Here is a 17,279-nt window from a genome sequence, read left to right on the forward strand (position 1 = left end):
CTGGCTGGGTGACCTTGGGAAAATTACTTGCACTTGCTGAGCTTCTGTGATCTTATTTGCAAAATGGGCATCAAAATATCACCTTTATACTGTCCTTGTGAGATTAAATGACTTAACGAATGAAACCTACCCGATCCGGGGGTTACTAAGTGTCTCTTTCCTTCATGCGGGATTATGTAATCCCCTCCCATGTTCCAATTTGTATTTTGGCCAGTAACTCTGGTTTTTACACACCCTTAGCAGGCAATAACCAAAGGGACTGAATTTAGTAACACCTCCAGAGTTGTGTCCTCTGGTGACTCATCTGGAAAGTAGAGCCAGGTATGGAGTGAGTGTTCCATTGACCTGTCCTTGGGGTCTGGTTGTCCTAAGGAACTGGACCCAGTTTTCCCAGAGCAGGTTCTGGAGGAGTGTGGTTCTGGGAGGACCTGGATTCATGGTCACTCCATGCCAGATTCTGCCCCAGGCCCTGCAGAGAATTCTGCCCCTCAGTAGCTCCGAGTTTAGGAAAAAAGACCAACTGATCTAAGTAAAGGGTCTGACCTTATAGCTTGGGCTGCAGATATGGTTCTCCCCAGTGGTGTCCTGGAATGCAATCTTCTAACTCCTTCCTGCTCTTCTTTCAAAGAGCTTATACCCTCCCCTCCAGTAACCCAGAGAGACTCCCCGGATACTTAGCAGTGGGTATGTGAGGAGGCCTGGTTCTGCTGTCTCTCAGGTCATCACAAAGAACCACGAGTCAAACCGTACTCTCTAAGGCAGGAGATGCCCACCTCCCATCAACACCAGATGCTGATGTTGGGGTGGTGGGGGGCTGCCGGCTGCTTGGCATAGCACTAGAAAAGGGAGTCTGAAGGGGCCTTTCCCCTTTATTTTTTTTGCTGCTACTGATCAGGTTTCTCCTTGCCAAGGTTAAACTTGGTAACCAATCAAAAGGACAAAATCTTGCCTGGTAAACATCGCCAGGCATGGCAGGAAATGCTAGTGCTCTCCAGCATTCACGTTCTTTTCTTCTTTCTGAGCGTGGAGCGCAACTCCATGTCCAGACTCCCTCGAAGCTAGGTGTGGCCCAGTGACTGGGCTCTGGCCAGGGAAATGCGATCCTTGTTCTCTTCCTTCGCCCACCTGCTGTATGGAGAGGTCTCTGAGTGCCTGTGTGGAAGGGGGTCTGGGTTCCTGAGCAACACATAGAGCAGGTCCTCTCCCACCCCTCCAGCACTGGGCAATGGCATAAGAGAAATAAACTTTAGAGTGTTGACCTATTGGTTTAGGCACTCAAGAGATTTTCTCTCAAGTGACTTGCTGGTTCCCTTTCTAGATATAACCGAAAATGCATTTTAAGTGGCCCTTCCCAAGGAAGCAGCTATACAAATGACTAGGAAAATCCAGTCCAGGGGGATGAATGTGGTGATAGGTACATACAGAGGGCTGGGCGAGCTCGGAGAGGGCTCCTAACCCAAGGCTTGGAGGGTCATTCGGGAGAGGCTCTGCAGAGCAACTCAGAATGTGACCGGGGGCGGGGGGGTGGGCATGCAGATGATGAGGAGTAAGAGGCAAGCAGGTGCTTAAGGGGCCTGGGGCAGAGTAAGTAGAAAGCGGTGGGGGGTCCTGGCCAAGGCCAAGTCAGGAGTCCTAGCTGAAAGAGAAACAAGGAACCCTAGGGCAATGAGTTAAGATCTTGAGTCCCGCGAGAGCTGGCATGGTTGGCGTGGCTTCAGGAAGCATGACTGGGGAAGGACGTCTGCCATCCAACAGGGATTGAAGCCATCCCAAGTCTCTGAACTACTGTAGATTTGCTGGACCTAGGCAGGTTCTGTAGGGAAGCACCCACATGAGTCTGGGGTACTCTGGGTAGGGGTGGTGAGGGATGATGGGTTTGGGATCCATTCACGAGACACAGCTGGATCTGGTGACTCACAGGAAGGGAGGAGCTGAGGGCAATACCCAGGTTTTCGGCTCTGGTGTCTGAGTAGATGGTTGTGCCTGTTGCTCGCCGAGGGGACTCTGGGGAGGAACAGAGTTGCAAGTAGGTAGAAAAATGAATCTGGTTTGGGGAATCTTGAGTTTGAAAGGTCTCTGAGACACCCAGTTAGAGAACTTAAGCGGGCAGAGTGCAGGATGAGTCTGGGACTCATGAGCAAGGTTGGAGCTGGGGAGGAGTAACCGAGGGGAGGAGCAGGTCGAGATGGATATCTAGGGGACTGATGGACAAAGGAGGGCGAAGGAAGGTCCCGAAGGTGCCCCGGCCTCCAAACACCAAGCCTTCCTTCCTGCTTAGGACACAACCAGGCGAGGCCTGGATGCTTTCTTCAGCCTTGGCATCATTCTTCATGGACTGGCTATTGGCCGAGGCCCAAACATGCCTCCTGAAGCCGCCTGAGCTAGGCTGACCCCACTCACCAAGGCGAGCCCCATTCTGTATTGGGACCCTGCTCTCTTAAGGCTCCATATCCAAGCTTTGGTTTTCTACTTTCCCTGCCTCAGCCCCGGTGTTGGAATTGAAATTGGTGGTGAGGCCTCTGGCTGCAGGATTCATCGTGGGCCCCACTCTCCTCCCCACTGACAGTCTGACTCAGGCATGAGTTCACACTCTGGGAATTTTAATGAATGCTGAACACCCCAGCCAGCCCAGATTTCTCTGTTTCTGTGCCAGTGACTTCTCTAAGGTGATCCTTTCCCATCTGCCGTCCTCTGTACCAGACCTCTTCTGGCCGTTTAATTCAAGCCCCCCTCAAAAGAAGAAAGCATTTGGAAGGTGTGGTGAATGTTCCATTAAGCTAATTGACCAACATGTCTGAACATTCATGTGGTTCTGTTTACAGGGTCTGACCTGGGTCAGATATCTCATTTGCTTCAAGGGGCTCATTTTTTTTCCTTCTTGAAACTTCTATGGAAGTTTCTTTCCTTCTTTCTTTCTCTCTTTCTTCCTCTCTTTCTTTCTTTCTTCCTCTCTTTCTTTCTTTCTTTCTCTCTCTTTCCTTCTTTTTCCCTTTCTTCCTTCCTCCCTTCCTTCCTTCCTTCCTTCCTTCCTTCCTTCCTCCCTTCCTCCCTCCCTTCCTTCCTTCCTTCCTCCCATTCTTTCTTTCCGGATTGATCTGAGCCCAAATATTCCCCTAACTTACTAAGTTGTCACAGATGATTTTCTGGAAACAAAATACTGTAGTCCTATCTGATTTAGTGTTATAGGCTGCAGAATGATCAGATTCAGTAAAAACCACTCAAAGGGTTTCTTGCAGCCCTCACGAAAGCATTACTTGGGCACAGCTCTTGACGTCACCAGTTTGGAGAAGCCACGGTGGCCCCTGATTAGGTCCTTTAATCACTGGGATTCCCTTCCTATCTCTAAGTCTGCTTTTCCAGAAGTGAGCAGGTGGGCAGTAGCGTCATATAAGAGAGGATCCTCCAGCCACCCCGGACTCGCCCTTCTTCCTCAAGCTCCGTATTCAGCCAGCGACAGGCCTAAGCTGCTTTGTTTAACACATGTTTACTGAAAGTCTACCATGCAACAGGCAGGACGTTTTAGCATTGGTGGGTACAGGGGTGAGCAAGGTAGAAGCAGTCCCCACCTGCCTAGAGACTCCACAAGGAAGACAATGCAAGCAGCAACTCCAGTAGAGAGGGGTAAGCCTTCTGTTTGGACTACATCATGATAGGCTTCCATTCATCTCGGCCTAAACAAACTATCACTGTGACGTTAGTTTTAGACGGCAAAGGGCTAATACAAACGTTGGTCGTTTGTTCCTAATCTCTGTGAGTTCCAAAAACCTACACTCCGAGGACCCAAAGGGGAGGGGAGGAAAGGGCACGGGCCGTGGGTGAATGAGATACACAGCAGTCGGTGAAAATCTAGCAGGAGGAAGCACGGCACAGGATAACCCGTGTCAGGACTGAAGAAAGTTCATTTTTTTCAAACTGCAAAGTAACTGGTAATTTCTGCCCTGTTGGATGGGAGGGAGGCCACCAAGGCTGCTAAACCCACTTATCTTTCCTCTCCTGCTCTGTCTGCTTCCCACTCTGGAGTCTACAGTGGAGGGGACCCGGTTCCAGAGAGGAGAAGGGACCAGCCAAGGCCCCACAGTGAGCCAGTGACAGGTCTGGGCTGGAGCCTGGGCCTCCTGACTTTGGCTCCAGGCAGTTTGCTCCCTCTGCGTTTTTCTTTGTCTTGGTCGGCGGGGCATGCTTAATTCAATAAAAACAAAACCCACCATTTCCTTTCTAACCAAAGGCATCCCGTTCTATCTGTAGCAGCCCAACTATAAATGGCCTGGCAGCCTGGCGGTGAGCTCGGGAAGGCGGGGTGTGGGCTGGGCCCTGGCCTGGTACCTGCCTCTCGGGGGCTGCGAGTCATTAGGGAAAGGTCATCACCACAGTCGGGTGCTGGGCACAGAGGGGCAAAGGAGGGGCCTCCCAGCAGGCCCTGCAATAGCAACCAGATCTGGGCGTGCCCTGGGCAGCCCACGGACGCCCTGAGCTTGCCCGCCTGGAGGCCCGCATCATCCTCAGCCCGGGGGAGCTGGTCAGTGCTGAGGTCTCTCCTACAGACTTCGCCCCAGAGTCCCTGAGGTATCCTGACTGGGGGCAGGTCCAGCTGCCTGGCCTCAGCTATCTCTCCTTAGTGGGTGTGGAAGGGGTCTTGCAGCCTGGCATGAGCCTGGGGTCGCCTGCGAGCCTTAGGAGGATGGCAAGACCTAACGTTTACTGAGAGCTTGTGATCTGCCAGGCATTAGTATAAGTGCTCACATGTGATGGTCTATTCAATCCTCCTGAGAGCTCTAGGAGGAAGCTGCTGTTTTGAATATCTGTATCTTACAGATGAGGAAACTGAGGCATGACCCTCCCCCCCCCCCCACCACAGCCAAGCAATAGCAAGCCAGGATTCAAACCCAGGCAGCAGGATTTCAGAGACCATGTGCATGGTGTGAGGCATGCTGGGAATTGCTGTCTTCTCCCAGTTGGATCCCATGTATCTGGGCTTTTGCCTCGGTTTCCCTGATCTGTACCTCAAATCCTTGATGGAGTTTAAGACCTTCTACATTAGCCAAGACACTTAGCTGCCTGTGTCAGAAACTGGAACTGGTTTAAGCACAAAAGGAACGGGGTAGGCTCCCTTCACCGAGAAGTCCAGGGGTTGTACCAAATTAAAGCCTGACTGAGACTAGGTGCTCTGATGCTCCAGTCGGGATCGTCCTTCTTTTCCTCTCTAAGACTATGTGCTTCCTGGTTATTTGCTGCATTCTTAGGCAGGTGCTTCCCACGTGAGGGGAGGACGGCCACCAGCAGCTTTGGCTGGCGCGGCTCGTCCTAGCTTTGGGAGCAGCTTCTTGTCCTAGTTTTAAGAGAAGCCCTCACATCGACTCTCAATTTGTCCTGACTCCAGGGCCCATCCTGAACCAATCAGCAGGAAAGGACGGTTCCCTCCTGGGGTTCTGCCGGCAGAGCCCCGAGAGGCAGGGTGGAGCTCCTGGCAACCCTATCTGGCCCCCTTGGACGGGGAGTGGCTGAAGGTGGAGGGCAGGATGGGAAGGAAGGAAGGATGCAGCGAGGACTAGGAGGAGACATGGATGTCAGGCGGATGAAACTGCCAGGTGTCCCCAGTACCTGCTCGGCGGCACCCCTCAAATGCCTGGGTCCTGAAACCCTGACCCCTGCCAGCCCCTTCAGCAGCAGAGCGAGGTGGCAAGAGCCCTAAACTGGCAGGGGCAGTCTGCCCGTTCGCAGAACACCCCCATTCCCCAGACTTCGGTTGGGCCACTTTTTGGATAATCCTGCTGCGGTCCACTGATCCAGGGCAGGTTGCAGGGAAAGAGCCTTACCAACCAGAGCTTTGACCTCCATCTCTCTGGACCCTCGTTTCTGGTCTGTAAGATGGGGTGATGCCACAGAGCTACTAGGGTTCCTGTCAGGCTTAGGGACCCCACGTGCCCCACCCAATGTGGGTACCTGGGAACTCACTCAGGCCATGTTTGTGGAAACTGTCAGTGACTAAGGCTCACGGATCTGGAGGTCAGGCTTTGGACTTTAGAATCATCTCTAATGATGATCGCAAAGGTAGCAGCTGCATCCTGAAGTTAGCTGGTTAGCACGATGATCCTGGTTGGCTTTTTAGGATGGGCGCCACCAGTGAGTAACCAGCTGCTGTGTGTCAGTCTCCGCTCCCCTGGGCTATGGCAGAGCACACCACCTGGAAGATCAAGAAACAGCCCTTGCATCATTCAGGAAATGGATGGCACACTCAAGTTGGGATCCATCGTGAAGTTAAGACAGGAGCCATCCATGGCGCGCCATGGCAGGGCGTACGGAAGTCACAAGGTGGGATGGTGTGGGACCCTGGAACAAAGAACACAGAGGCTTCTTTGCCATCCCCAGCCCTGAGGGAGCCAAGGAAGAGAAGGCTGTGTGAAAGGCCCCCCGGTAGCATCTGGACCTGCAGGTGAGGGATCCAGCCAGGGGGGACCAGAAAGAGAGGGAACTGGGGGGAATAAATTCGCCAGCCTCTAGTTTCTCTTCCTCTAATCTCCTGATCATCCTTCCCATTGTCTCCGTTGACCAGAGAGCAAGGACACCCAGTGATACGATCCATACAAGTTAGGCATCGAGGACAGAAGCTGGTGAGCGGTGGAAGGGGAGTGGGGCTCAGCTGACATATTGGCATATTTCTGCCCTGAGGGTTTTGGAGATGCGAGCATTTATTTAGCGCAGAGAAAAAAATGCTAGCATGCTGCCCGGGGTCTCTTGTCAGTGTAGACCACTGGCTCTTTCAGACTGAGGGAGGGCTGCGGGTGGGAGAAGAGAGATGAACTCAAGACAGACCACATTTTAAAAAGTGGGGCCCACATTAGCAATTAGATTGTGATTTTTGGAGTAGCAGGGGTTGGCACCCAGAGGTGGGGCTTCCATCTGCAGTTCTGAGTGGTCTTCAAAAGCGCAGGCTGCATGAGTGCGGATTCTAACTGTGCCTGCTATGCAAGCTGGGGAGAGTTACTTGAACTCTCTGTGCCTCAGTTTCTTCATCTGGAAAATGGGAATCAGGCCATTACCAGTCTGATGGGGTAGTGGTGCTGATTAAACGGGTGAAAACATTCAGAGCACTTAGGACGGAGTCTAGTCTGTAGTAAGTGCTCAGTACTTGTCAGCTACTATTATTGTCGTTGTTACTGGCAAGAGCTCTGAACACGGAGTCTCCAGATTTCTGTACCAGTATTGGCTCTTCAGTGACTTGCTTTGTGACCTTGGGCAAATCACTTTCCCTCGCTGGCTCTGGTTTTCTCTTCTCTAAAGTTAAAGTCTCTGAAGACACATTTTAGCTAAAAAATTCTAGAATCTGGAAGTCTCAAGTCCATCACAGATTTTGCAAAGCCCACCCCCGCAAAGGGGAAATGTGTTTCCAAGGCCCCTCTGGCTCCTGCCAAAAGAGAGATCAGGTTTCTTCCCTTAGCATCAGCTGGAGGAGTTCCCAGTAAGAGGGTCAGCACGGCTCCTCCCTGCAGGTGTCTCAGGGCTGCGTGCTAATCTCTTTTTGATGGCCTCCACCTGCAGTAGATCTGGAAGCTGCCAGGGGGAGGGACAAGCCCTCTGCTGCTGGTCCTCAGGACAAATCACTCACTTCTGATGGTCTCCGCCTAGAGGCCCGAGGCCTGGCTTGGGGAGGGACCCGAGCTGTCCGGGGAGGTGCAGGACTGCCAGCAGGCTGTCACGCCATCCTTGGCTGGGTAGGATGACCCAAGGCCATTGAATGCTCTGAAATCCCATCCTGGGGTTTTCAACTGCCAATATGATCTCAAATGGCTTGACTCAGGAAATTTGCCTTCCAGCTCTCTCTCCCTGCTTCCTCTTTGTGTTTCTTCTGTTTCTTTCTCTCAATAAAATGTAAGCCCCTTAGCACGGCCGAGGGTGTTGGCCCAGAGATGTCTCCCAGCTCTCCTTGTCATCATTGCGCTCTTGCTCTTCGAGATCCCACTACTCCGGGGGCCTCCGTGCCTCAATGATGCCACGAGTCCTGCACCGCAGGGACTTGGCACGCACTGCTCCCATGCCTGGAACACCTCTCCATCCCTCATTAGCTCACTCCTACCCACCCTTTGGATCTCAGCCTTGGAGCCTCCCCTGACACCTGCGGTTCCCAGTGGTTATGGGTTTAGAGCAAGCGGACAACATCTCTTTTCCCAAGGGGATGGCGAGGGCGGGGCCGTTTCTGTGCAGTTCACACTGCCCCCCCCCCCCCCGAGCCTAGGACCGAGCCTGGCACCCAGTCATGATTTGTAATTAATCAGTCTTTTTCCACTCATTGCTTCTTCTCTTCTTCTTCTTTTTTTTCCTTCCCACTTCCTCTTCTAAAATGCAAAGCTGGTGAAGTCAGACTAAAGATTGTCTGACTTTCCCACCTGGCTAAAGGTTTGCTGTACAAGGCTCCACAGGATTGCTTCTTGCCTTCTTCCCAGCCCTGAGCATCCATTAGCACTTCCTGCTTCACCCGCGCCCACCACGTAGTCCCTCGCATGTGTCCCGTTCTTCCCCATCGCCAGGCTTTTCACAGGCTATTTACTCTGCTGGACCATCCTCACTGGCTATTACCTGGTTATCTCTGGTTCTTCTGGTTCACAGCTCAAGACTCCCTTCTCTGGAAGATCTACCCCTAACCTTCTGGACCAGGATCCTCTTCCATCTCCCGTGGTCCCCTGAGCCTCCCTCCCTTGGGTCCTGGCCTTACTGGGTTGGACCTGTGTCTTTGCTTATCTGCATTCCTCACTACAGTAGGAGGGGCCTTAAAGGACTGTGCCTTTCACTTCAGAATCCCTGGTACCTTGTATAGATTGCCTTGCATGTAGTAGGTACTCAGCAAAGCTTTACTGAATAATGAATTTTCTTTTTTTTTAATATTCCTAACAGGTCACATCCTGCTTGTATGAGATGACACATCATTTACCACCTGGACAGACACTGTTGGGTGGGTACAGAATACTCCACAGTTGTCAATGACACTCAATTTTGGAGTATCATGTGCTTAGGGGAGATGGCTGTGTCCTCAGCCCCAGGAGGATGAATCATGATTGAGTTAAGCCATGCTTGGTGGCCTCAAACTCTTTGTTAGTGATAGGTTCGGGCATGGTCATATGAATCAGTCATCTGAGAGATAGGACCTGAGAGCAAACTCGCTTGGGGCTTCTGGGAAAGGATTTCATTGCTGATAAGAGAAACATGTCCTCTTTTTTTAGATAATGTGTCCTTAAGTGACCCTGCTTGCAACCATCTTGTGGCCATGAGAGAAGACAGCAACTTGCTGAGGATGCAAAGCACAAGGCTGGCCGGCTCCTGAGCCTTCGACAATATCTTCCTGCCCCTGAATTAATTAAACATAGAGCCTCCCTTCATTTCTGGTTAATAAGCCCTTCGTTGCTTAAGCTGTTTTAAATCAAGTCATCTGTTACTTTTAGCTGAAAACATTTAAGCTGATTTACTGCCTATGTGTTCATGAGCAAGTCACTGATTCTTGCTAAGGTTTAGTTTCCTTATCTGTAAAAAGAGACACCAGTCTTTCTGTACATCCATATATTGGAGATCTCACAAAAGAAGTGAGTTTACTTGGAATGAGGGTCGGTCTACACAAATGGAAGAAGGGGTTGGAATTGGTCCCCATGAGAAGCTGGATGAGATAAAAACATTGAAGATAGCTTGTTTTTTTTTTTTTTTCTCTTCTTCCTCCTTTATTTTTTGACCAGAGAATAGGCGTACACATTCAAAAACTGTGGACTTAAGCTCCACAAAGCAGGAGGCTGGGTCTTACTAAGCTGCTCTCTTACATGCTGCAAAATCCAGAAGCAACAGGAACATTAAGCTCTGCCCCATGTCATAATGTCTTTACTATACTGATCTGGGCACATACATTATTTTTTTTTTATTTTTTATTTTTTTAAATATTTTTATTTATTTATTTGACAGAGAGAGACACAGCGAGAGAGGGAACACAAGCAGGGAGAGTGGGAGAGGGAGAAGCAGGCCTCCCGCCGAGCAGGGAGCCCGATGCGGGGCTCGACCCCAGGACCCCAGGATCATGACCTGAGCCGAAGGCAGACACTTAATGACTGAGCCACCCAGGCGCCCCACATTATTTTTTTTAATTCATCAGAAAGAAACTTTTTTAAAAAAGATTTTTTATTTATTTATTTGAGAGAGAGTGAGAGTGCACAGAGGCAGAGGGAGAAGCAGGCTTCCTGCTGAGCAGGGAGCCTGACATGGGGCTCGATCCCAGGACCCTGAGGTCATGACCCGAGCCGAAGGCAGATGCTTAACTGACTGAGCCACCCAGGTGCCCCCATCAGGAATAAACTTTTAAAGGAATGGAAAAAGAAAAGTATAGAATGACATAAGGTAAAAATTTCCCCTCACCCCATTCTCCCACCTGCTAATTCATACTGCCCACCAGCACTCCCAGCAAGCAACCACTATTGCTCGTGTCTTGTTTTTCCACCTAGAGGTGTGTTATGATCATACAGGTATGGAGTGTACAAACATTTAGTACAATTCCCACGTGCTTTTTTTTTTTTTAACTTAAAGAGCACAGTTTACCATGTTCTGTTCTTTAATTTTTCATTTGGCAGTGTATCTTGAGGTTTTTCAATAACAGCTCATAGGAAACTTCTTCATTTTGTGTTATAGTGTCACAGTATTTCATTGTAGGGTGGCATCCATTTATGTACTCAGTTCCCCACTGATTGTCCTTTGGAGTTGGATGGGCTACTGTCGTGCCACAAGGTGAGCCTCATTGATTGTCCTTTGAGTTGTTTCAAATCTTTTACTACTACAAACACTATTGTAATGAATAACCTCATGATACGTCTGGTTTGACTGTAGGAAAAATTTTAAGGGTGGAATTGCTAGGACAAAGGATTTGTATATTTATAGCATTCTCAAAGGTAGCCCGCTTGAATCTTTTTTTTTTTTTTAAAGATTTTATTTATTTATTTGACAAAGACACAGCGAGAGAGGGAACATAAGCAGGGGGAGTGGGAGAGGGAGAAGCAGGCTTCCCGCTGAGCAGGAAGCCCGCTACGGGGCTCGATCCCAGGACCCTGGGATCATGACCTGAACCGAAGGCAGTTGCTTAACGACTGAGCCACCCAGGCGCCCCAGCCCGCTTGAATCTTAATAACGGTGTCAGGCTCCAAGGAAAAAGACTTTAAATGCCCTCTCTTCACCGTCCTCATGCCACACCTGTTCCAAAGATCATTCTGGGCCCATCTGATCCCCTTTCTTTGCTCCCAAACATTCGTTGTGCACATGGGATGGGTATTCTTGTGGAGGGGCTCTCTCCTGAATGAATGGGCAAATGAAACCCTGGAGATGATGTAGCAATGAGGACTTGAAGCCCAGAGAGGGGAAGTGGTTTCTGCAGGACCACACAGCGCAGCTGGAGCTGGGACCCGGCTTCTTGAGTTCCCGTCCAGGACTCTCTCCTTTGTGCAGGCTGTCTTCTCTCCATTGCAGTGCTCTTCTGGAAACCTCCTCAGGAAGACTCCACCATAACAGAGTTCACCTCTTGAGCAGCGTTCTTCATGGACCCCTCATCATCACGTGCACACTCCGGTCTTGTCGCTTGGAACCACTTACCATTCACTCAGTCATCCACTCAGGGTTCGCAGGAAGGGAACACAGCCTCGGGGCTGTCACCAGAGGGGGAGGGGCTGGGTGCAGGCTAGTCGCTCTGCCTTGCACTGGCCTGTCCGTACCAGAAGCAGGGAGGCCAGTCTAGTCAGGTCCACTTCCAGAGGATAAAGACAAGCTGGATGTCCAGGAGAAGGAACTGGATAGAATGGGGTGGAGGGGCTTAAAAATAGGTCTTGGAAAGGCAGGATGGGGGGAAAGTAGAAGCCATTGTTTTGCAAAAGAGTTTTGGGGAGCTTGAGGTATGTGTTCAGATGGAGGTCTTTCCTGAGCAGAAGAGTTGGGGGGGGTGTTCTGTGCTACCTCCGAGAAGAGAGACAGGTGCCTTGGGGGTTGTTTAAAGGCAGGCGCGAACACTGGCAAGGTCAGACCCTGGGCTGGGCAGCTTTGAGGGGTGAGCCATGTCATTCCTGCCAAAGACCCTTTGGTTAGCCTCCGTGACTTTTAGGCTAAAGGCCAAACTCCTTACCATGTCCTACAAGAGCCTGCGTGGTCTGGCCCCTTTCCCACAAGTGCTCCTCGGGCCTTCTCTATCCTTCCCCCTGCTCCTGGCCTCCCTTCCTCCACACTCCTCCTTGTTGCAGTGCTCTTGCACGTGCTGTTCCCTTGGGGATGGGGCCAGTGACAGTTCTTTCCTATACCTGAAATAATGACAACGATAGGATAATAGTAGCAAACACACGGGGAGCATGCTGCCAGTAATCTAAGCATTTTACATCTATGTTAACTCATTTAATGTGCACAAAAGCCCTACCAGGCGGGTTTACGGGTGGGAGACTAGCAGGGGGGCTGCTCAGGAAGCCGACTCTGAGATGGAGGGGTGTGTGCAGGCTGCTTAGGAGGGAGTGCTCTTGGGGCCAGCAGCTGTGGAAGGAGGTGGGGAGCAGGAGGCTCTCAGGGGATAGCTGAGCTGGGACAGGCTCTTACCAAGACCCAGCTGACCCCTTGGGGTGCTCTGGAGTGCGGGTGGTCCACATCGGGGTGAGGGGATTGGGCTTCGTACCCCGGTGTTGATCAGACATTTGTTGTGAGCCAGAACTGGGCTGAGCCAGTTTTCTTCCGCTGGGCTGTCCCCAAGGAGGGCTGCCGGCTGTGGGTTGTCTTGAAGATGGTGGTCCCAGCCCCTGGGGGCACAAAGCTCCTCATTCCTTGAAGCGGCGCCTGGGAGCACATTGCCACGGCCACCATGGAACAGAGCGCAGGCACAGAGGTCAAGTAACTGCCCCAAAGTCAAGAGAAATCAGGGTAGGAACTCATACTACACTGCCTTCTGGGGAATCCTTGTAAGTGTTTAGAGGTGTAGACACAGTGCATGTTACAGCTCTTACCACCTTACAGGCCGGAAAAGTCGCTATTGGTGAGGTTAAATTGCATTGCTTTTAGCGAGTAGAGGGAGGGCTTTTAATAGCATTTCATTAACTAGAGAATTAATTAATAGAAGCTTCACTAGAGCTAGAACTTGTTCATCACTGTCATCAACAGGGCCTAGAATGTCCGGCACATAGTAGGGCCTCAGTGGAGTGCACTACCTAGTTCACATAGCTGTGGAGCTTTGAGTCCGACTTCCCAGGCCTCTCTGTTCCCTCCACCTGCTGGTAGCCCCTCAGAGACCATCTGGTCTAAACACCCTCAGTTTACAAATGAGGAAACCGAGGCTCAAGGGACTTGCCTGGGGTCATGGAGCCTCTCAGGGGCTCAGCTCCGGACTCGTGGGCCAGTGCTCTTTCCACTGGGTCAGTGTCTCTGCCAGTCACCTGTCGTATTTGTTCAAATGCAGATTCTGATTCAGAAGGCCCAGTGGGGCCCTAGGTTCAGCATCTCTAAGGAGCTCCTCTGCATGCCGAGCCTGCTGATCTAGGGACAACCCTTTGAGGAGCACAGCTGTTGGGAACCACAGACTCCTGAAAGTAAGAGGTCCCTGAGCACCAAAGAAGGTTGGTGTCGCAAGTCGGTGTCAAAAGCCCGGGGCCTGTTCCTCTTCCTGCCGCACGTAATCCAGGTGCTGTCAACAGGCAGAAAGAACACCTGGTGGTGGGGTCACAAATTCGCTCAGGTGCCGGCTGTTCCTGATGAGGCTCCGCACTAAATCAGTCATCTGACGGGGCTGGCTCGGACCGCCCGTGTGTGGGGGGCATGGAGCGGCGAGGTCCCAGCAAGGGCGTCTGCAAGCCCGGCTGCTCGGGTGGGTGGGAGGCAGGCCGAGGTTGGGGGCTGAGATCCGCTCCTTCCTCACTGGGAGGCCTGGGGTGAGCTGTTTCTCCGCACCGAGCCTCAGTTTCCTCGGGCTGTAGTATGGGGTGGAGATTGGAAAAGTGAAGGCACCAATTCTAGAAGCTTATGAAGAAATCCAATAGATGATGGTGAAATGAGATAGTATTTGCCTCTTCACAGGCTCTTGTGGAGCTTCAGTGACAGAAGGAGCGGAAAGTCCTTAGTTGGCATGAAGCAAATGCTTGATGGATGTTCGTTTCCTTATTTCCATTTTTATGGGTACCCGGTCTTCTAGAGAATTTCTGGGCAATGAGAGAAGGAAGAGGGAGGAGTGGAGTATTTCTCAGCTTCCTACACATGGGGCTGGCAGGCTGGGGTACCTGTGGGAGGGTTCCTGCATCCTAACATCACTTGTGCCCTGGTGCAGAAATCTGGGTGCCATCTTGGCCTCTGTTCTTTGTCTTAACCCCCATATCCAATCAATCACCAGTTCCTCTTCTTCCTAATTTCTGAGTATCTTCCAGGGCTGTCCACATCTCTTTATCTCCAGTGCCTCAGGAAATGGCCGTGCTTGGTGATTTACTGGTAATTTACTTAACATTCCCAAGACCCTTGCAAGACGCGTGAGAGAGAGGTCTTACTATACCCATTTTACAGATAGAAAGATCTGGGCTCACCAAGGTCAAGTGGCTTCCCCAGCTTGTCAGGGGCAAAGTTGGGATGAACCCAGCCAGGCCTGTTGGATAAGGGAGACTGTGCCTTAGCTGTGAAATGAAGGATTTTGCTAAGGATTCTTTATAGTTCTGTATATCTATTGCTTGCTCATGCCTCTGCTGGTTGCCGCTCTGCCCATCCATGGGCCACTTCCCTTCCCTCTCAGCTCCAAAGCCTCCAGCATCACAGCTCACGGGCAAGGCCTGGCCACCTGCCCAGGGTCCCCTTAGTCAAGCACATCTTTGCATCAAAAGTGACACAGATTCATCCTGATGTCCTGAATTTCCTCTGGAGAAATTATAGATGATGAACCTTTCACCATAGATGACTGCTGAGCTCTTTGAAATCCTTTGTACACCTCCCCTCCCCCAACCCCATTGTCCCCGATCCAAGCCACCATCATCTATTGGATTTCTTCATAAGCTTCTAGAATTGGTGCCTTCACTTTCCAATCTCCACCCCATACTACAACTGGACTCTGTTTTAATAAATGCAAATCCAGTTATTATTCCCCTGGATGAAACCCAGCAAGGGTTCTCTTTTCTCCTTGGAATAAAGTCCAGAATCCTCCCCTTGACCTATGAGGGCCCTGTGATCCCGTTCCTTCCCCCCACTCCCCACCCCCTCCACCCCCCCCCCCCCGACTTCTCTTCTGCTGCAGCTGTGCTGGATTTCTCTCTGTTTGCACACCGGGGTCTCTGCCTGAAGTCTCTCCCCCGTGGCTCCCCTTGCAAGCCTCCTTGGGGCGGTTCAGCCCACACAGCTGGGCTTTGATCCTCTGCTCTGACCCTCCCTAGAACCCTGTGCCTCTCCTATTACAATGGGCCCATGCATTCATAATTAGAGCCTTGAACAGGTAGATCTCAGTGGGATACAAGCATGAGACAGCTGTGTTTTCCTCTACTCATTGTCTTTAGATGGGTTTGATGGAATGTCCCTTTATGGCAGATCTGAGCATTTTCTGGCCCGTTAGTCCTTTCAAACTTCAGCCTCATTTCCAATTTAGAATTCCATTTTCTCCCTGGTTTAGGCCAGGCTTTGGCCTGAGGGCCTTGCAGTGGGGAAGGGATGTACCTGCCCTTTAACCCCTCCTTCACTCCTCAGGTTTCTGCTTCTGGATCTTTCAGCGTTAGGATGCCCTGAGGCAGGCTGGGGCAGCAGCACCTAATATGAGCTGGGCGCTATGTTTGAAATGAATGAATGAAGGGCATGGACTTAGTCCCAGCTTTGGGATTAGCATTAGTTCTTACTCAGTGCCTCATTTTCTCTATCTCTAACATGGGGTCAATAATCTCTACTTGGCTGGTTGGGGTGAAGAGTAAATAGAACATGAGATGATAATTTTAAGTGTGTTAGTGTAGCACTGAGCACATAATTGCTTCTCCATAAATGTTAATTCCATTCCTTATCTGGGCCTGGGGCCCGGGTGGTAATCCATGTTCCACGGGGCTGCGCTCATAAAGCGCATCTGACAACGTGGGCATGGCCGTCTGAACAATAATCATTTCATTTCATTAGTATCCCCAAATGGTCTTTACTAATGCCTCTCACTTTACGTGGTGACCTCAAAGTCTCTAAGAGACACAGACCGAAAGGACTTTTGGTCCCCACTGTGTGCTAGGCTCTGTCCTGGGTACGGGAGGCACGCATATTGGGTGGACTCCATCCCTGACCTTGGGGAGCTCAGAGTCTCACCAAGGACAGAGACACTCCCAATTTAAGTTTTGGAGAGCATATAGTGTGTATTTCTCTAGGATATGAAAGAGAAGTGGGAGCAATTTCTCTCTCGCCTGAAATCGATGCCAAAGCTGCCATAGGCTTTTAGAACTTAAAGGAAGTTTAATAGGACCCCAGCTACCCCTATATTGTATGAGTGGAAAAGCAGAGGCCCAGATTGGGAAGGAAGTATCTGAGGTCACACTGCTATATATTGGTTGAGATAGAAGCACAGTGCACATCTCAGATACCCCTCTCCTTTGGCTCATTCCTACTCTTACTCTCCTTTAAATGACATTTCCTTAGAAATGTTTTTCCTCTGGGGCGCCTGGCTGGCTCAGTCAGAAGAGCACATGACTCTTGATCTCGGGGTTGTGAGTTCAAGCCTCACATTGGGTGTAGAGATTACAAATAAATAAACTTTTTAAAGATTTTTTTTTTTAAAGATTTTATTTATTTATTTGACAGAGACAGAGACAGTGAGAGCAGGAACACAAGCAGGGGGAGTGGGAGAGGGAGAAGCAGGCTTCCTGCTGAGCAGGGAGCCTGATGTGGGACTTGATCCCAGGACTCTGGGATCATGACCTGAGCCGAAGGCAGCCACTTAACGACTAAGCCACCCAGGCGCCCCAAATAAATAAACTTTAAAAAAAAGAAAAAAATGTCTTTCCTATCCCCCCTCCCTGCCACACACACACACACACACACACACACACACACACAGGTAAGACCTCTCTTATCAAGGCGCTTGCTCTCCAAGCCTCCTGTTGGTAATACTCATCAGTCACTTACTGAAGTGACTGATACATCAGCAGTCACTTATTGAATCTCCTTCTCTCTCTCATTAGATTGAAATCCCCCTGAGGGCAGGAGCCCGGTCAACGTTGTTCACTGCTTCCTCTCTGGCACAGAAGGTGCTCAATAATTATTTGTTGAAGGACTAAATGCTGCATGCCCCTGACTCTTGTCCTCTGAGTGCA

The sequence above is a fragment of the Leptonychotes weddellii genome, chromosome 4 (genome assembly GCF_054177405.1).
Source record: "Leptonychotes weddellii isolate Sample4059 chromosome 4, ASM5417740v2, whole genome shotgun sequence".
In the NCBI taxonomy this organism is placed as follows: domain Eukaryota; kingdom Metazoa; phylum Chordata; class Mammalia; order Carnivora; family Phocidae; genus Leptonychotes; species Leptonychotes weddellii.